Source organism: Halichoerus grypus, chromosome 13, assembly GCF_964656455.1.
Source record: "Halichoerus grypus chromosome 13, mHalGry1.hap1.1, whole genome shotgun sequence".
Classification (NCBI taxonomy): domain Eukaryota; kingdom Metazoa; phylum Chordata; class Mammalia; order Carnivora; family Phocidae; genus Halichoerus; species Halichoerus grypus.
Window position 1 is genome coordinate 37,244,789 of NC_135724.1, and position 17,161 is coordinate 37,261,949.

The following is a 17,161-nucleotide window of genomic DNA, read 5'->3' on the forward strand; positions in this document are numbered from 1 at the left end:
TTTTGTGATTATTTCACAAAATAATTTTGCACACTTATATATGATTTTAACTTTTAAACTGTAGGCTGTGTGTGGATGAGAACTTAGATAATAGCAACTTTCATAGGTATAATTTGACTCCGCCTCCCTCCTCATTATAAGATAGTTCTTTCTTTGATGATTAAGATAGTCTTTATATACATCAGAAACAAACAGTCCTGTTTCAGGTAAGCCCCAAATGGTCAATTTTGGATAACTCTGAATATTTCCAAAGATACCAAATATCCTCCAAATACTGATACTTTCACTATACAGGAGTTTAAAAATGAATACAGATTAACTTTTACTACTTCCCCATTTTGAATGGAGTGCACTGCTTCCTGAGCCAGAGAAGATGACAAGTGTTGCCCCATGGCCTCTCATGCCCTTCTGGACAAAACTGAGGACAATGCAGTACAGTAGGAAGAACTCATCAGATGAGGAACAGGTAGAGAATTATTCCCCAGATTCTGTCATTTCTAGAATAAGATAGGTTTATTTTTTTTAAAGATTTTATTTATCTATTTGAGAGAGAGAGAGAGAGAGGGCTTGAGAGAGAGTACAAGCTTTGGGGAGAGGCAGAAGGAAAGGGAGTAGCAGACTCCCCATTGAGCGGGGAACCCATTGTGGGGCTTGATCCCAGGACCTGGGATCATGACCTGAGCTGAAGGCAGAAGCTTAACCCGCTGAGCCACCCAGGCGCCCCCAGATGGATAGGTTATTTTTCATGCAGGGTTTTGAAGCAGAATTTCCAACTCCATGGCATAGATGTCTTTTGTGTATATCTGCTATAAAGTTAAATTCTATATATTAAACACTGTTTTTCCATTGATTTCAATTTTTAAATGAGCAATAAATTCCAGAAGTAGTAAGGGCATAGGAAGTAGTCTTTGGGGGTGGGGTGGGATGAGGACTCTGTATGAAATACTAATACTAATACTAATACTACTAATAATAAAATAATAAAATCTACAGCAAAAAATTTAACTCCTTTTATCATGTCTTTGTGCTCTTCTTTATCATGTCTTTGTGCTCTTCTGGTGTACGCTGCTTGTCCCTCATTCTTAAAGTGCCTAGCATATTATAAGGTTGCCAGATTTCGTGTAAGTATGACTCAAATACAGGACATACTTCTACTACAAAATTATTCACTGTTCCCGAAATTGAAGTTTAACTTCACATCCTGTAATTCATCTGACAATCCTATTGAAATAGCCTCCTAGACTCAGAAAATATTTGTTGGGCGATTTAATTTTCTTTAGTTTGGGTTATAGAAAAGTCTCTTCCAGTTTGTGGATTTTAATTTTTGCCATGGAATCTTTTCTTCAAATTAATTCCTTCACTGGAGCCAAGCATCTAAAAAAAATAATAACAGTTGCTCTGGCAGGGAAAAGAGGGGAAGGAGGGCTGAACACAGCCCACTGAGGCTCCCATCCTTTGCTACTGTTGAAAATCCATTTGTTTAGCCCAGACTCCTCACTGTCAGATGAGAAGAGGAGGCCCACGGAAGAGGGTGACTATAAATCCAGTGGCTTTGCTTTGCAATATGCAGTTCCTGCACATAAAGGCAACTCTGCAGTCCAGGAATGAGTTACACTCCTGAAGTTAATTTATAAGTTTCATTATAGCACATTTTCCTGCTCAGAAAATGCTATAACGTTAAAGTTAGATTAGTAGATGATCCAACAAGGTAACTAAAAAGTGAAATATCTACCATGGGAAAATACTAGGGAAAAATGTAGCTATTTCACATAAATTATGGGTAAGATAGGTTTTCCTGGACTAGGCTAAAAGCCTAATGATCATGGTTTGTATTAGTGAAACAGTGTAGAGGTAGGCAAACAAATATTCTATTGTCTTTTTTTAAGCTTTAGGGAGACTGATAAACCCATTGGAATCAGTAGGAGGCTAATCTGGCAGGCGGAGCAGAAAATGCAGAGAAACAAGGGGTGAACAGAGAAGCTGGGGCTCTGCTAATCTTTCCCAAACTCTTCAAGAGCTTATAACATTTGGAGAACATCTTACGTGACTTCACCATCCCTCACCTGCCCTATCACTTCTTCCTATAAAGTCACTAACTCTAAAGAAAGAGAAAAATCCTCCAATCCTAATATCTCTCCATTTATTCATTCATCTATTTATTAATGCAATGAAGAGTTCAATATGTGGGCCAGGCACTGTATGAGTCATTGGCGACATAGTGGTAAACAAGACAGGAATAGTTTCGGCCCTCAGGAAACTTACAACTCATGGGGGGAGACAGACATGAAAATATGACTGTAAAAATAATGAACTATAATTGTGATAGTGATACCCAGAGAAGTACAATTACTGCAAACACTGGCTACCTAATACAGAATCATCATTATCAGCAGCAGTATTTATTATGCACTTACTATGTGCAAAGGATTTTATATCCCTTGTATCTACATTCACACAAATCTTGCAAAGTATGGAGGTAGGTATTATTATTATCACTTTTCTTAAAAAAAAGACAATGGAAAACTTCCTTTTTTCTATGTATAACCTCTACCTTCCAAAGAAGCCACTGGAAAATCCTTTGTTCTGCTAGCATCTTGATGCATTTTGAGTATGAAAGTTAGGAACAAGAACAGAAGAGAGCTAAATTTCTCTGTATAGCAAGAGGAAAAATATTTGTAGTTCCTAAGAAACAATCTGGAGTCATGTGTGAGGGGCAAAAAAGAAGAGAAAAAGTAAGAATGACATTGGGTAGAGAGATGAAAAAGGCTGTGTGCTTCCAGCCCCCTTCATCCCCCAGTCTACCAGTCCTTGCCAACCCCATACCTGCAGTGAAGTTACCAGACATGTCAGTATTGAGTGGATTCTTCGTGGATGCTGGAAAGGGGGTCAAGTCTCACTTACAATCTGATAAAGGGGGAAAAGAGAACACAGCTTGCATGCTATTGGAGCCAGATGAATAATAGGTTAAGGGACAGGAACTCCCAAGAATTCCCAAAGGTTGTGGGAAGGGTTTACACTTTCAAATTGGTTCACACCAACTTTATCTGACTCCCCAAGGGCGTAGGAAGTTCCGGCTGATAACTGGATTATCCAAATGAGGACATATGGACTCAGAGAGGTCCCAAAGCTAGTTTGTATAAAAATTATATTTGAACCTAAATCTGACTTCAAGGTCTGTACTCTTCCTACTTGGTCATGCTTCCTCGGTTTTCTCACCCTATATGACTCTGTAGGGAATTAGCTCCAGACTGACCAAAGTAATGGCTGATGATTCTCATGCAGAATCCCCCAAAATTGTGTGCTTCTTTAATGCTTAACCTCCAAAGTACTTTTACAGACACTACTTAATGTATGGAATTTTACTTCTTCTGAATAAAGAACTAAATAAATTGTGCTAAATAAATCCCAAGGGGTTGTTAGTGCTTTTTTACTACAAATCACTCATCCAGCTGTTCCTTCATGGGTATTATCTGCCATATGCAGCTTTGCCAAGCAGAGACACTCAGCTGGGGAGCAAATGTAGAAGTTGCGTTTGCTGTGCTTGTGGACAGACATCAAGAGCAACGTGTACATCCTGTAGGCTTTGGAAAGAAAACTGGGGACATAATGTCCTGGTTAAAGCAAATGCCTACATTTATTTTTGGAATTATTTCTTGGAACTGGGAGGAGATGAGTTTTTTCATGCAGAACCAAGGACAGGAAGCAAGAAGGTTAAGAAAATGCAAAGCCTGAGTTCTTAAAGCTCTACTAAACTTAGCTAGTGTGTCCTGGAGGTTTAATCACTAGGTAGAGTAAATCCTCAGCAGGTATAAATAAACTTCGGTTCCTTTTAGATCGTCTGCTTTGTTTGGGGAACCGCCAGACCTACAAGGGCCATTTATCCCAAGTTGCCATTTATGTCTTTCCACCTTGAATTTCCCATCTCTTGTCTCTGTGTCCTCATTTAGATGATATTTACTTTTAGATCTTTGAGAGTGCCTGGTATGCTGTTGAAACTACTCTTTGAATGCCAACATGGAATAAGCCCAGCTTTCTTGGAAAAAGTTTAAAAACTGGAGTGTGAAATTCTTTTAATGTATACGAATCCCGCAGCTGATTTTAGTGTCTGGAAAACATCCACCATTTTACCTACGGCACGCGCTCGGATGTATTATTCTCTGTGTTAGCTCTCAGAGCAGTGTTCGCAGAGCAGAGAGATGCGGTCGCCTAGATGTTTCCTTCGGAGGGCTAGAGCTTTGGCTTGCCCCCTTGCCATTTCACACACGTGGCAACACAGAATGTCTCTCTGTTGCTCGACTGCACATGAAGTCACCGTAGAGCTGAAGGAAGACAAACATTTGGGAGGGGAGGTTTGGCTATGGCTTTAGACATACCTTAGTTCCAATCTCCTCACTGCCATGTTCTACCTGTAGGTTTTGGGGCAAATAACTTAAGTTTCTCTTACCCTCAATTTCCTTCTTTGACATTCACCTTCTGTAATTCTGCGAGGACTGAATGAGGTAATTTTGTCAAATGCCTGGCAATGTACCTTCTAGTTTCTGTCACTGACATCTGTCACATTGTCCTCCCAACATTCCCTTTCCTCCTTTTCTCCTGTAAATCTCTCTCGTCATCTACTCCATGTGTTTGCTGTGGGGCGGACTTTGTTTCCCTTCAGACAGAGAAGTAGAATACCCCATGCCCCCGCCCCCACCCGGCCACGGTGACTGTTCAGGGCTGTGCACACAACCCAAGCAGCTTTTTGCCACTTACTTGCTGGGATCTTGTTTGAGGTACTAAGAACAATTCCCTGCTGGGGATGCTGGTGGCCATCCTACTTGCCACTTGGAAAGTCCCTGTCCATGGGCTAGTGAGAGACCCGAGATCTGGTTATGCTGTTTGGGTAGGACTCAATAGGAATACAGTTAAGCAGAAACTAGCAGAGCCTGGAAATAGGAAAAGATGGCACTTTGGGGATGTCCTCTGGGTCTCCAGAGTCTAAACAAGTCTAAAAAGCCAAGGGTACCTGGGCTCTTTTTATTTATATCAATCAGTTCATCTTTTTAAACTGGTTGGAGAGGTATATCTTGCTGCAGTAGAAGGAGCCTATTATAATTCCCTTCTGTTCTCATGCATTATTTTTCTCAGATTAAAGAGAGGGCCTTGGGGGCGCCTGGATGGCCCAGTCAGTTAAGCATCTGTGTTCAGCTCAGGTCATGATCTCAGGGTCCTGGGATGGAGCCCAATGGTGGGCTCCCTGCCCAGCAGGGAGTCTGCTTCTCCCTCTGCCCCTCCCCCTGCTCATGCTCTCTCTCTCTCAAATAAATAAATAAAATTTTTAAAAGAAAAAAAAAAGAGAGGGCCTTGTTTTTTCCCCTCTCTTTCTCAAAATAGTTTTTGCCCTGATTCTTTACTATTTAGAAAAATTCCAAAAATTATACAAAAGAAAACAAAAACCATACTATTAGTGTTTTGGTTGATTCCCTTCTTGCCTCTTTTCTGTACAAAGCTGCGGTCATATCGAGTATTCAATTTCAAATTCTGCCTCTATAACCTAATTTATATCACAGCATTTAAAAAGTAGCATATATCCACTGGAGAAAGCTTAGAAAACACAGGAAAGTAAGGACAGAAATTAATGTATTACCCATAGATTAATCATTACTGACATTTTGTTTTCTTCTATCTTTCTTTACTTTTTAATTCCAATATCAGGATTCAATGGTAGATGGTATTTTATTTAAAGGTATATTCTCTCTCACTATTTATAAGATATTTTAAATGGTTTCATCAAATAACTGTGCCATAACTTAATTTATTAAATAATCTATTGAATTTATTAAATTATTTATCCATTATTGGGCATTTAGTTGTTTTAAAAATTATTATCTTAAATAATACTGATTAATATCCTTGCTTACAAATTTTTGTGCAAAAGTATTGCCATTTTACAGTTTGAAAAGCAGAATCACTAAGTCAATGCTCATAAGTATTTTAAGTCAATTAAAAGTATTATCAAACTGCTTTCCAAAAATTTGTAGTAAGTTCCACTCCTACCAATAATTTATGAAATAGATTGAGAAACACCCCTTTGGTAGCTGCATAGGATTTCTTATCTATAGAATGACTTCAGCTGCTCATTTTTCCTGTTACAAGATATTTTCAATTTTTCACTGCTATAAATAAAGCTAAAAAAGAAATCTTCGTATCCATTTCACACTTCTCTAGGTGATTCCAAAAAGGAAGTTTTAACCAAAGGGTGTAACTATTTTCAAAGTCATTGATACTTACTGATATTGTCAAATTGCTTTCCAGAATTATTGTGTTAATTTATACTTCCACCAATAAAGTGTGAGGACGGCTTCCAACTTCACTAACATGACACGTTGCCACTATCCAAAGCAAAACAACCCAACAGCAAAATATCTAAAAATATTTGCTCCTTTGAAAGGTTGTTACGGCAATGTTTTAATTTCTTTGATTAAAAGTGAAGTTTAGTATTTTTTCATATACTTTTACTTTCACTTGGTTGTGAACTACCTACTTATGTCCCTTTCTCATTTTACCTCTTAGTATTTTTCTATAGGGTCTGCACAAGTTCTTTATGTGAAGGCTACCCACATATTATCTCCCATATGTGGACCAGACATTCATTTTATGAATTGTTTCTATTACGTTTCACATACACTTTTCTGCGTTAGGATGCTGGACTTTCTTCCCCTGCCAAGTATGGCCATCTGCACGTAACAAGGGAAGGCAGCACAGAACATGGGTTAAGACCCGGAGTGCTTTCACCTGGGATAACAGGATCTACCTTTCAGGACTATTGTGAAGAATAACTGATACAGCAAACATCATACCGTTTCTGATGCCTTGCCCATAGCAAGTTCTTACCAGTGTTAGCTATTACTTATACACTTTCCTTGACTATCACTTAACCTAGAATTTTACTAATGGTATTTTTTGATGTGAAGAAATTAAAAGTGTTAACGTTGTCAAATATAACCTCTTTTTTCCATTATGAACCTCCATTTTTATACTTATGAGGCCCTTTCCTTTCACAGATCATTTAAAAATCCTTCAGGTATTTACTCAAAAGGAAAAAAAAATATATATATATTTAAAGATTTTAACATGAATGGTCATAGTGGCCTTATTTGTAATAGTCAGAAGCAAAAACCCCAATGCCCATGACTGGATTAATGGAGAAACAATAAACAAACACAGCAATAAAAATGAACATATTATTGATTCATGCAACGACATGGTTGAATCTGAAAATAATTATGCTGAATGAAAGAAATTAGACAAAATGAGTATGCTCTGGATGATTCCGTATAGAAAACTCTAGAAAATGCAAATTAATTTATGGTGACCAAAAGTGGGTCTGTGGTTGCTTGGGAATGGGGAAGGGATGAGAAGGTGGCATTACCAAGGGGCATGAGGAAACTTTGGGGGATGTTGGAAATGTTAGCTATCTTGATTCTAGAGATGGTTTAAAGGGTATACACATTATGTCAAAACATATTAATTCATACCCTGTCAATAATGGTTTATTGTCAATTATATCTTGATAAATCTGTTTTAAAAATTCCCCTATATTTTTTCTAATCCCCATAGTTTGATTTATTATAAGTATTTAAATCTAATCTAGTTGGAATTTATTTTGTAGTATGAAGACCTTCTCTTTCCCCATGAGACTTACTGCATAATAATAACCTTCCCTACTGATATGTACTGTGCCTTGTCTAGCATATATTAATACATATGCTAGTATTTGTTTATAACCCAGGGTTTTCTCTATATCAACACCCTCTTTAATTATAGTTCAACTTAATTATAATTATAGCTTTATAATATATTTAATAGCTGCTAAGAAAAGCTGCCCTTCATCTTAATTCTTTTCTTGCCTAACCCTAATCCTCAACAAGAGTCTTAGATCTTAGCATTACTGTCAGAAGAGAACATTTAAACCCAAAGGATTACTTTAATACAATTTTAAACACCAAAGGTAATAAATGTTGCAATTCAGAATGGTTTTTTTTTATGTTTTAAGGAAAAGTATAAGCAGTAGGGAGCCCGAATGGAAGCAATACTCACTGAAGTAAGGAACGTCAGTGTCGCCAAATTGGAAACACCTGTTGCTGACGACCATCACCTCTGACTTTGTTTCTCCTGCTGAGACTTTAACATCGGTTCTCACAGGGAATCAGCCAGGGGGAAGAGTATTTTTGATATCTCTGGGAGACAAGAAAGACAGCTAAACCCACGAGCAGTGTTGGGTAAAGGAGAGTTGCAAATACGATTGTGTAATACGAAGACCAAACACATACCTAGGAATAGAACGGGGCACTATATTGGTAGGATAAAATTGTATATTGTTTGGTTATTGTGTGAATATGGAAGAGACTAGTTTGGAGGCTCATAATAATTGCCTTTTATCGATTTTACATAGGCATGAAGCATCTGCCTTGTTGCCTTCTGGTTTTGGCCATTTGAATTATTTTAAATCCACTCGTTTAGATGTTGGAGGTTACAGCCTTTTCTTAAACTAAAAAGAATTGCTTCTCGTTTTTATTCACATTAGTTTCCCACATTGGGAATTACAATTTCTGACTATTCTCTTTACTCCAAAATGATTTTTTCATCAGATGCATACGAATCAGAGTGATTACTTTTGAGGAGTACAAAGAGACAATAACCAGGCAGTTAACACTTATTAAATACCTACTGTGTACATAAACTACTTTGAAGTATTAAGAAAAAAAGAGGATCCAATCTGAATAATCTGAATAAATCCAAGAGCTCTTTATTTGTAATAGAAGTCTTTTAAAGACAAATTGCTATCACTGAGGAGATTTTTACGTTTGAAGGTGAGAGGGACTTTGAGTGAACAGCATGTATTAGTAAATCAGTAAATGAAAATCTATGCTTTCCTGGCTAACTCAGTGCCTCCAAGAAATTCATTCATTCACCTCTAAAAAGGGTATAATGATGTCATCTCCCTTGCAAGATTATTAGGAGATTCAAATATAATGCAACCAAAATACTGTGCAAACAGTAAATCACATACACACGTTAGTTATTATGGTTAATAAAAGCTTATTACTTCTCCAGATAATAAACGACACATAACATTTGCAGAGATTACTTTGGAAACCCCGTGAATCATAACATTATCCACATAGTCCCTAAATGTTCAAAGAAACTATGGCCATTTAAGCTTATGGAGACGTAGCCATCTGAGATGAAGGTTGCATAGCAGAGGATAACATCTAAAGACAGATTTTCCCACCTCATCCCCCAGCCGGCCCTTCCCTCAGTAGCAGAGTGGAGGGAGGTCTGCTGGTCTTCTGCCTCGTCTTCCTACGGGGGTGGTCCCTAGGACACTTGCCCAGTGACATCATTGGCTAAAACACTGGTCATTGATAGACAAAGGGCACTATGGGAGTGACAGATGCAGAAGACAAGGCAATTGCTGGTCACCCATCCTGAGGCTTTCCCTTGCTCGCTCTCTTGGCAATCCCCTGACTCCTTCCAGAGTCCTCACATTTCTGCCATCCTGAGCCATGGTGTCCTCAAACCTCCACTGCTCGTTTCTCATGCACAGTCCACAGCAGTACCATTCCCTCCAGGAATTCCAGGAACAGAGCTGTGCTTTCACTGTCTCTATCTACAATGGTGCGTACCTTTAATTCTGCATCTGTTGATATTCTTACTTCAGTTAGATTGCAAGTCACCTCATTTTCCATTAAATTATTTCTGTACAGAGGATGACAGTCCACCTACCCCCAACTAACCCGTGTTATAGGAAAACCAATCAGAACCCAAGTTTGTGTCTGACTTTGTTCTAGGGTCTGGTTGGGTTGGGTTCTGCCTGGAACCACCTGCGTGACCTTGAGGACTCTATTACCAGTCCATTCCCTTATGACTACGCCTTTCCTACTTTGGCCTGATTCCTTTTCCTGCCTGCTAGCAGCTCACTAACTCCCTTAGGTTATGCAAATGTCAGACCGCAATGAACAAATTGATATATTATGCAAATACCAAGCATGGAAGGGAATTTCACTTGCTCGCATTAGGACCATTAGCTGCAGTCATTCTCTGTCAAAAGGGCAGAGCTGTGTAGATGTGTATATGGGACACTTCTATGAGGTACATATTTTGAGGTGAAAACTTCAAGTGCCAGTCAGACTGATTGATAATGTTTGGGTAGAAAGAGGGTTCCTCCAATTTATAATGGGCATGCTCGTAAACAAAGCTTTACTCAAACTTACATGTGAATAAAGCCAAAGCTGCCCTAACAATCTCACTATTTCTGGGAGCAGTGTAGTGTAGAGTAACATAAATAGCACAACATCTTCTAAATCTTATTACATAATAATAATTGCTAGCAGCTTTAAGAATTTACTATATGTCAACTACTCTGTAAGCACTTTATAAGTATTATCCCTTTACCTATAATAGACTTTACATAGATTAAGAGTAGGTAAGATGGCATAGTGGTTGAGCCCACTAACTACAGCTCTCTTATTAAGTGTAAGCCCTTGGGGAGATTAGTTAACCTCACTGGCCTTGATTTCTTCATGCATAATTTAAAGGTGATATATAATAAAAGGCTCATGGGGTTGTTGTAATGATTAACAAAGATAATAACTGTATGTATTCAGTGATTTCTATGTGCTAGGTATTGTTCTCTAAATGAGGATTCATTAGCTTAAAATTAAATGAGTAAACTAGGGGCGCCTGGGTGACTCAGTTGGTTAAGCATCTACCTTCAGCTCAGGTCATGATCCTGGGGTCCTGGGACCCTGCTCAGTGGGCAGTCTGCTTCTCTCTCCCTCTGCCACTCCCCCTGCTTGTGCTCGTGTGTTCTCTCTCTCTCTCTCAAATGAATAAATAAAATCTTTTAAAAAAGTAAGTAAACATGTTGGGAATAGTATCTGGCACTTAGAAAGTGTGCTACTTTATTACATTAGAGAATGCACAACATGGTCAGTACATTGCTATTCTCTGCTATTTCCTCCTCATCCTCTTTGCTTGGTCCTCCTGATAGCCAGACTACTGCAGATCCTCTTGGGCAATACCCCTCTCCTTTTTTTCAGCTCTTTATTGTCAAGCCAACATTTCACTTCCTCCACTTTATTCTGCATTTTCAACACTCTTTTCCAACCACGGTGATCATAAGACTTTGGAAGAAATTGAAAGTAACTTCTTGGAAAACATTGGAGGCCCTGATGCTGGAAGTAACAACTTCTATTATCTTCCAATCCGTAAGTGAACCAGGATATACTGCCAAGAGAAAAAAAAAATCCACCTCGATGGGCAAAGGCAGGAGAATAATAATGTACCCAAATCAGAAATTCATTTAGAAGACCTGCTTCCACAATGATAAAGGGAACTGTTTTGACCTTTCTAAATGAGCTCTAATTATATATTTTAAAAATCCTTATGTGTTGGAAAGAAAAAAAAAATCACTCTATGTCCTTATCAAAGAACATTAAAGTTTTAATGAAAGGGATACTTTCATAAAGGGATAATTTCAGAAATATAAAGTATTTCTTTATAACCTCCATTATATCACATCTCCAAACAATATTGTGATGTGCCACATGCTTCAAGAACACAGATGAGAGTAAGTGGCACTTATTTCCAACAGGATGATTTATGCAAGTTGGTCTTGTTAGGAGAACTTGCATATTACAAGATAAGCTCTGTTTCCTTGGCAGCAATACTCTTGCTATACTGCTGCATGCAGTTATTGACAATTTTCAAGGGGGCTTAAAAAATAAGTCAGATATTCTCTACCTGACTTACTGTAAAGACAGACAATTGGCAAAACACCTCTCAAATCGACTCCTTTTCAAATTCTACTTTCATGCCCTGAGCTCAGACCTGCTCTCCCTCATCCCTGTTCTGAACCGTGCCATTAACTTCTTCACTTATTTCTGTCCATCTAATATGGCTTTCCCCTAGTCTGTTTTCTACCTTGCTGCTGGTATGACTTTTCTCAGACAGCTTCCCAGAGTATTCGGGATAAAGCAGTTTAAATTCCATAGAAGAGAGATGAGAATACTCAGCAAAAGTGGAAACTCCGTGTGGTTTAACAAGGCTGCCCCTGGTCTGACATCCTAGTTTGGCAATTATTGGCAGTGCAGTTTTCTCATCAATAAATTAGGGCAGTATTTGCTTCTTAGGGTTGTGGCAAGAATTAAATAATGCATGAGAAATGCTTGGTCTAATGCCAAGTGACCAGTATGTGGTTACTGTGATTGCAGTGATGATGGTGGTGACAATGATGTGATGATGATGGTGATGAAGGCGGTGGTGATAATGATCTGGTCCCTGAACACCTTCTGAGTTCTATTCTTGTTACATCTTCATGACTAGCTTACATCCTCAGAGATTTCCAATTCTCAACTTTCCCTGATTTTTCCCAACTGTTCCCTCTCTAGAGATCTTCTTCTCCCCAGTCTCCTATTTAATGCTCACTATTTTTAAAGTTTGTCCCAATGCTTCCTTCTACACAAACCATTTTCTCACCCCTTCTCTGTAACATCTGGTCTGTGTCATATGATTCCTAATCATATTCCAAGGAAACTTTGAATCTAGGGACTCTAGACTGTTGTTACGTTTTCAATGTCAAGTCCAGTGTCTGACTGTGAAATAATAGAAAAGAGATATTGGTCTCTGCCCTTGGGCCCTGGCACAGAGCTCCTAAAACCCTTGTAATTTCCTAAGTGATAAGAACATTAGAAGCATCTTTTGTTCTAATATTTGGTCTTTGTCCCTGGCTCCTGATAGAGAGCTCCTAAATACTTTGGAATTTTCTAGGTGATAGGAGTGAATGTCTTTGTTCTAAGGGTGACTCTTGGTGGGCTCCTGGATAGCTTTGGGATGGGGTTGGTCACCAGAAAGACCAAGCCATGACTAGAAGCTTGGAACTTTCAACTCCATCCCCATTCTCTGCGGAGAATGACTGTGCCAAACTGATGAAGCCTCCATAAAAATCCCCAAAGTGTGGGGTTTGGAGAGCTTCTTGGGTTGGTGAACACATCCATGTGACAGGCCAGTGGTGGATCCCAACTCCACAGGGACAGAAGTGCCTGCCCTCAGAACTCTTCTGGAACTCTCCCTGTCTATCTGTTCATCTGGTTGTTCATTGGTATTTTTTCTCATAGTCTCTGTTATACAATAAAACAGCAAACATTAAGTGTTTCCTTGAGTTCTGTGAGCTATTCTAGCAAATGATTGAACCTGAGGAGGGGGTCATGGAAACTTCCAATTTATTGCCAATCGGTCAGAAGCACAGGTGATCCCTGGACTTATAACTGGCCTTGGAGTGGGGTGGGGCAGGTAGTCTTGTGAGACTGAGCCTTTAACCTGTGGGATCTGACAGTAACTCCAGGCAGTTAGTCAGAATTGTTTGGTGTGGAAAACCCACACATCTGGTGTCAGAAGTGTTGTAAGGGTGGTAGTAGTGTGAGAATAAAGGAAAACAAAGTACATTTTTTTTTTTTTTTACACATGAGGCAGAAATCCAACTTAAGTGTTTTCTTTTTGGTAAATGAAAAAAAAACAGTGAACATTAGAATTCTTAAGTGAGGAAGGCTAAAGAATATTTGAGACCAAGACTTCTCTGAACAATTTTGGACTTACAGTCACAGAATCAAAAGATTTTCCTGTTAAGTATTTCCTTGAATGAAAGGGAAATTTCACCAAGAATATTCACCTTCTTGTCCTATATCACCCTTATTCATCAGAGATGATCGAAATGAATCCCCACATTAAATAAAAGACCCAATTTGTTGTCCTTAATTCTAGAGCCACACTGTCCAATAAGACAGTGTTAGTCAGAGATGGCTATTTGAATTTAAATTACTTAGCATTAAATAAAATTAGATATACAGTTCCGCAATGACACTAGTCATATTTTGAGGGCTCAACTATAGGTGATTAATAGTTACCATTGGACATAGAACATATTTAGCACCATGGAAGATTCTTTTTTTTTCTTTTTATTTATTTATTTATTTATTTATTTATTTATTTATTTATTTATTTATTTATTTATTTATTTATTTTAGAGAGAGAGAGTGCAAGAACATGTGTGTGCAGGGGAAGAGGCAGAGGGAGAGCAGACTCCTTGCTGAGTGCAGAGCCCAACCCCAGGCTTGACATGGGGCTCAATCCCATGATGCTGAGATCATGATCTGAGCCCAAATCAAGAGTCAGATGCTTAACTGACTGAGCCACCCAGGTACCCCCCCCATGGGAGGTTCTATTGAACAACACCTGCACTAAATCTCTGCCCACTTCACTACACCTAAAGGCTAGTTTACATTCAAGACCAATTATCCTTTGCTCATCCTTATGTAAGCAGAAATTTCTTTTGAGTAAATTTCAAACAAAAATAATTGGGAAGTACATCCTATCCAAAATATTTTACTGTTTTTCTATCAAAGTCAAGGCATTCCAGGTTTTACCATTTGGCATTTTCTTTCGGTGAAATTATAACACTATACTCTCCCTCTTCCACTTGATATGGAACTATTTATTTGCAAGATTGGTTGTGAAGACAAATGCAAATAAATGGGTAAAGGGATCCACAGATTTTTTGTTTTCTCCTCTCTAACATTAGGATTTTAATAATGCCTTATATTTCCATATTTATATTAATTCAGCTAGTCCATAGCAGCACTCAGGCATTCTGAGTCTTAAGCCAGCCAATGCCCTTTTCTCTATACTATGATGCCTATTTATGTTTTATCTACAGAGTAGAGAAGTGGAACAGTTCGATAAGCATATAGCCATTTCTATGACTTCTTACAGCTTTATAGTTACCAGAACAGAAATATAAGCTGGTGTATTTGTTATATTCCTCAGATTTTGTTCCTCAGAATGGTCACTCTTGTTTATACATAAACACCACAATGAAAAACCCTGTGTGTGTGTGTATATGTGTATATGTGTATATATATATATATATATATATACACACACACACATATATATGTATATGTGTATATATATATATATATATATATATATATTTGACTATTTCTTTTGTTAGGATATTAGGATATTTTCCTTGTAGTAGAATTGTTGGGTCCAAGAGTATGTAATTTTTAAAGCCTTTAATACACATTGCCATGTTGACCCTACCCTCCTCCAAAAGTATCAATTTGTACTCTCAATAGCATTGTATGTGAGCTCCCATTTTCCACACCCTCCCTAACACTGGGTATTATCTCCCTTTCCTCCTCCTGCCTCTCTCTTTTAAAAATATTTGCTAAGGATTAAAATGATATTTGTTTAATTTATAGATATTTTCAAAATAATTAGTGAATACAACACCAAAGCCACAATCCATGAAAGAAATAATTGATAAGCTAGGCTTCATTAAAATTAAAAACTTCTCCTCTGTGAAAGACAATATCAAGAGTATGAGAAGACAAGCCACAGACTGGGAGAATAAATTTGCAAAAGACACATCAGATAAAGGACTGTTATCAATAATATACAAAGAACTCTTAAACTCAATAATAAAAAACCAAACAACCCAATTAAAATATGGGCCAATGACCTAAACAAACACCTTACCCAAGAAGATATACAGATGGCAAATAGGCATATGAAAAGATGTGCACATCATATGTTACTAGGAAAAGGCAAATTAAAACAACAATGAGATACCACTATACAGCTATTAGAATGCTCAAAGTCCAGAACACCAACACCAAATACTGGTGACATGTGGACTAACAGGAATACTTATTCATTGCTGGTGGGAATTCAAAATGGTACAACCACTTAAGAAGTCAGTGTGGAAGTTTCTTACAAAACTAAGCATACTCTTATCATATGACCCAGCAATCATACTCCTTGTTATTTCCCAAAGGAGCTGAAAACTTACGTCTACACAAAACTCTGCACATGGAGGTTTGTAGCAGCTTAATCATAATTGCCCAAACTTGGAAGCAACCAAGATGTCCTTCAGTAGGTGAGTGAATAAATAAACTGTGATACATCCAGACAATGTAATATTATTCAGTGCTAAAAAGAAGTGAGCTATCAAGACTTGACAAGACACGAAGGAAACTTAAATGCATATTACTAAGCAGAGGAAGCCAATCTGAGAAGGCTACATAATATGTGATTCCAACTATATGACATTCTGGCAAAAGGTAAAACTATGGAGACAATAAAAAGATCAGTGTGCACGCTCTCTTTATCTCTCTCAAAAAAAATAATTTAGAATTTGAAAAGATTAAAATATTGAAATAGTGTTAGTAGTGAATATTTGATAATATGCATACCAGGTAGTGGGGAATTACTTTAATAATTTATCACTCTAAAATTTATCAGGTTAATATTATTATGAAAATGGAACCAGTTGATTGTTCCTTTTTGTATATTAAGACAAATTGTTCATTACTAGCAATGAGTTTACTCTTTTACTATAACACACTGCACAATTATTGGTAAGTTTAATCATTATTGATGAAAGCCTCTATTGCTTATTGAACAAAGTCAACATCCTTTATAATAAGCTCTGATAAGAATATAGCAGACACACCTATTGTTAGTGATTTCTAAATGTTATTAATGGAATTAATTACATTTGGAAGTAAATATCTGAAAATCACACCACCCATTAGAAATTTCTACTTTTTTAAAAAGATTTTATTTATTTATTTGAGAAAGAGAGAGCACGTGAGAAAGAGAGCACAAGCAGGGGGGACGGGTAGAGGGAGAGGGAGAAGCAGACTCCCCGCTGAGCAGAGAGGCCAATGTGGGACTCGATCCCAGGACCCTGAGATCATGACCTGAGCTGAAGGCAGATGCTTAACTGACTGAGCAACCCAGGTGCCCCAGAAATTTCTACTTTCTTTTTAAAAACATTGGCCTTTTACTACATACAGGGCTTAGAGCTTTCTAATAAAGTCTATTTTATTCTCTGAATTAATCATTATTGCCACTGTCATCATGATCATAGTGCCATTACTTTTTTTCCATATGAAGTATTTAAGAATATTTTTTAAAAAGTCCAATTCTTTTCATGCAAAAAATTACATGGTAGTCAATAATAAAATCCACTTTAGTGTAGTGAAGTCATAGGTTTAAAAATAGCAATACCTAAAAATGGAACTTTACTTAAGAAATATTGTCTTGGGGTTCA

At 37.7% G+C, this 17,161-nt stretch overlaps 1 protein-coding gene across 16 annotated transcripts in view; it reads right to left on the reverse strand.

Annotated features, from left to right (window-relative positions):
* The window catches only part of DTNA (dystrobrevin alpha), a 340,154-nt gene that overhangs the window by 137,378 nt on the left and 185,615 nt on the right, over positions 1 to 17,161 (reverse strand). For 2 of the 16 annotated variants that reach the window (XM_078060441.1, XM_078060443.1), the window contains one exon: positions 8,080 to 8,219. The exons of the other annotated variants lie outside the window; for them this stretch is intronic. The gene's annotated coding sequence lies outside the window, so the exon portion shown is untranslated. The remainder of the gene's footprint in view (positions 1 to 8,079; positions 8,220 to 17,161) is intronic. 16 annotated transcript variants of the gene reach the window in all.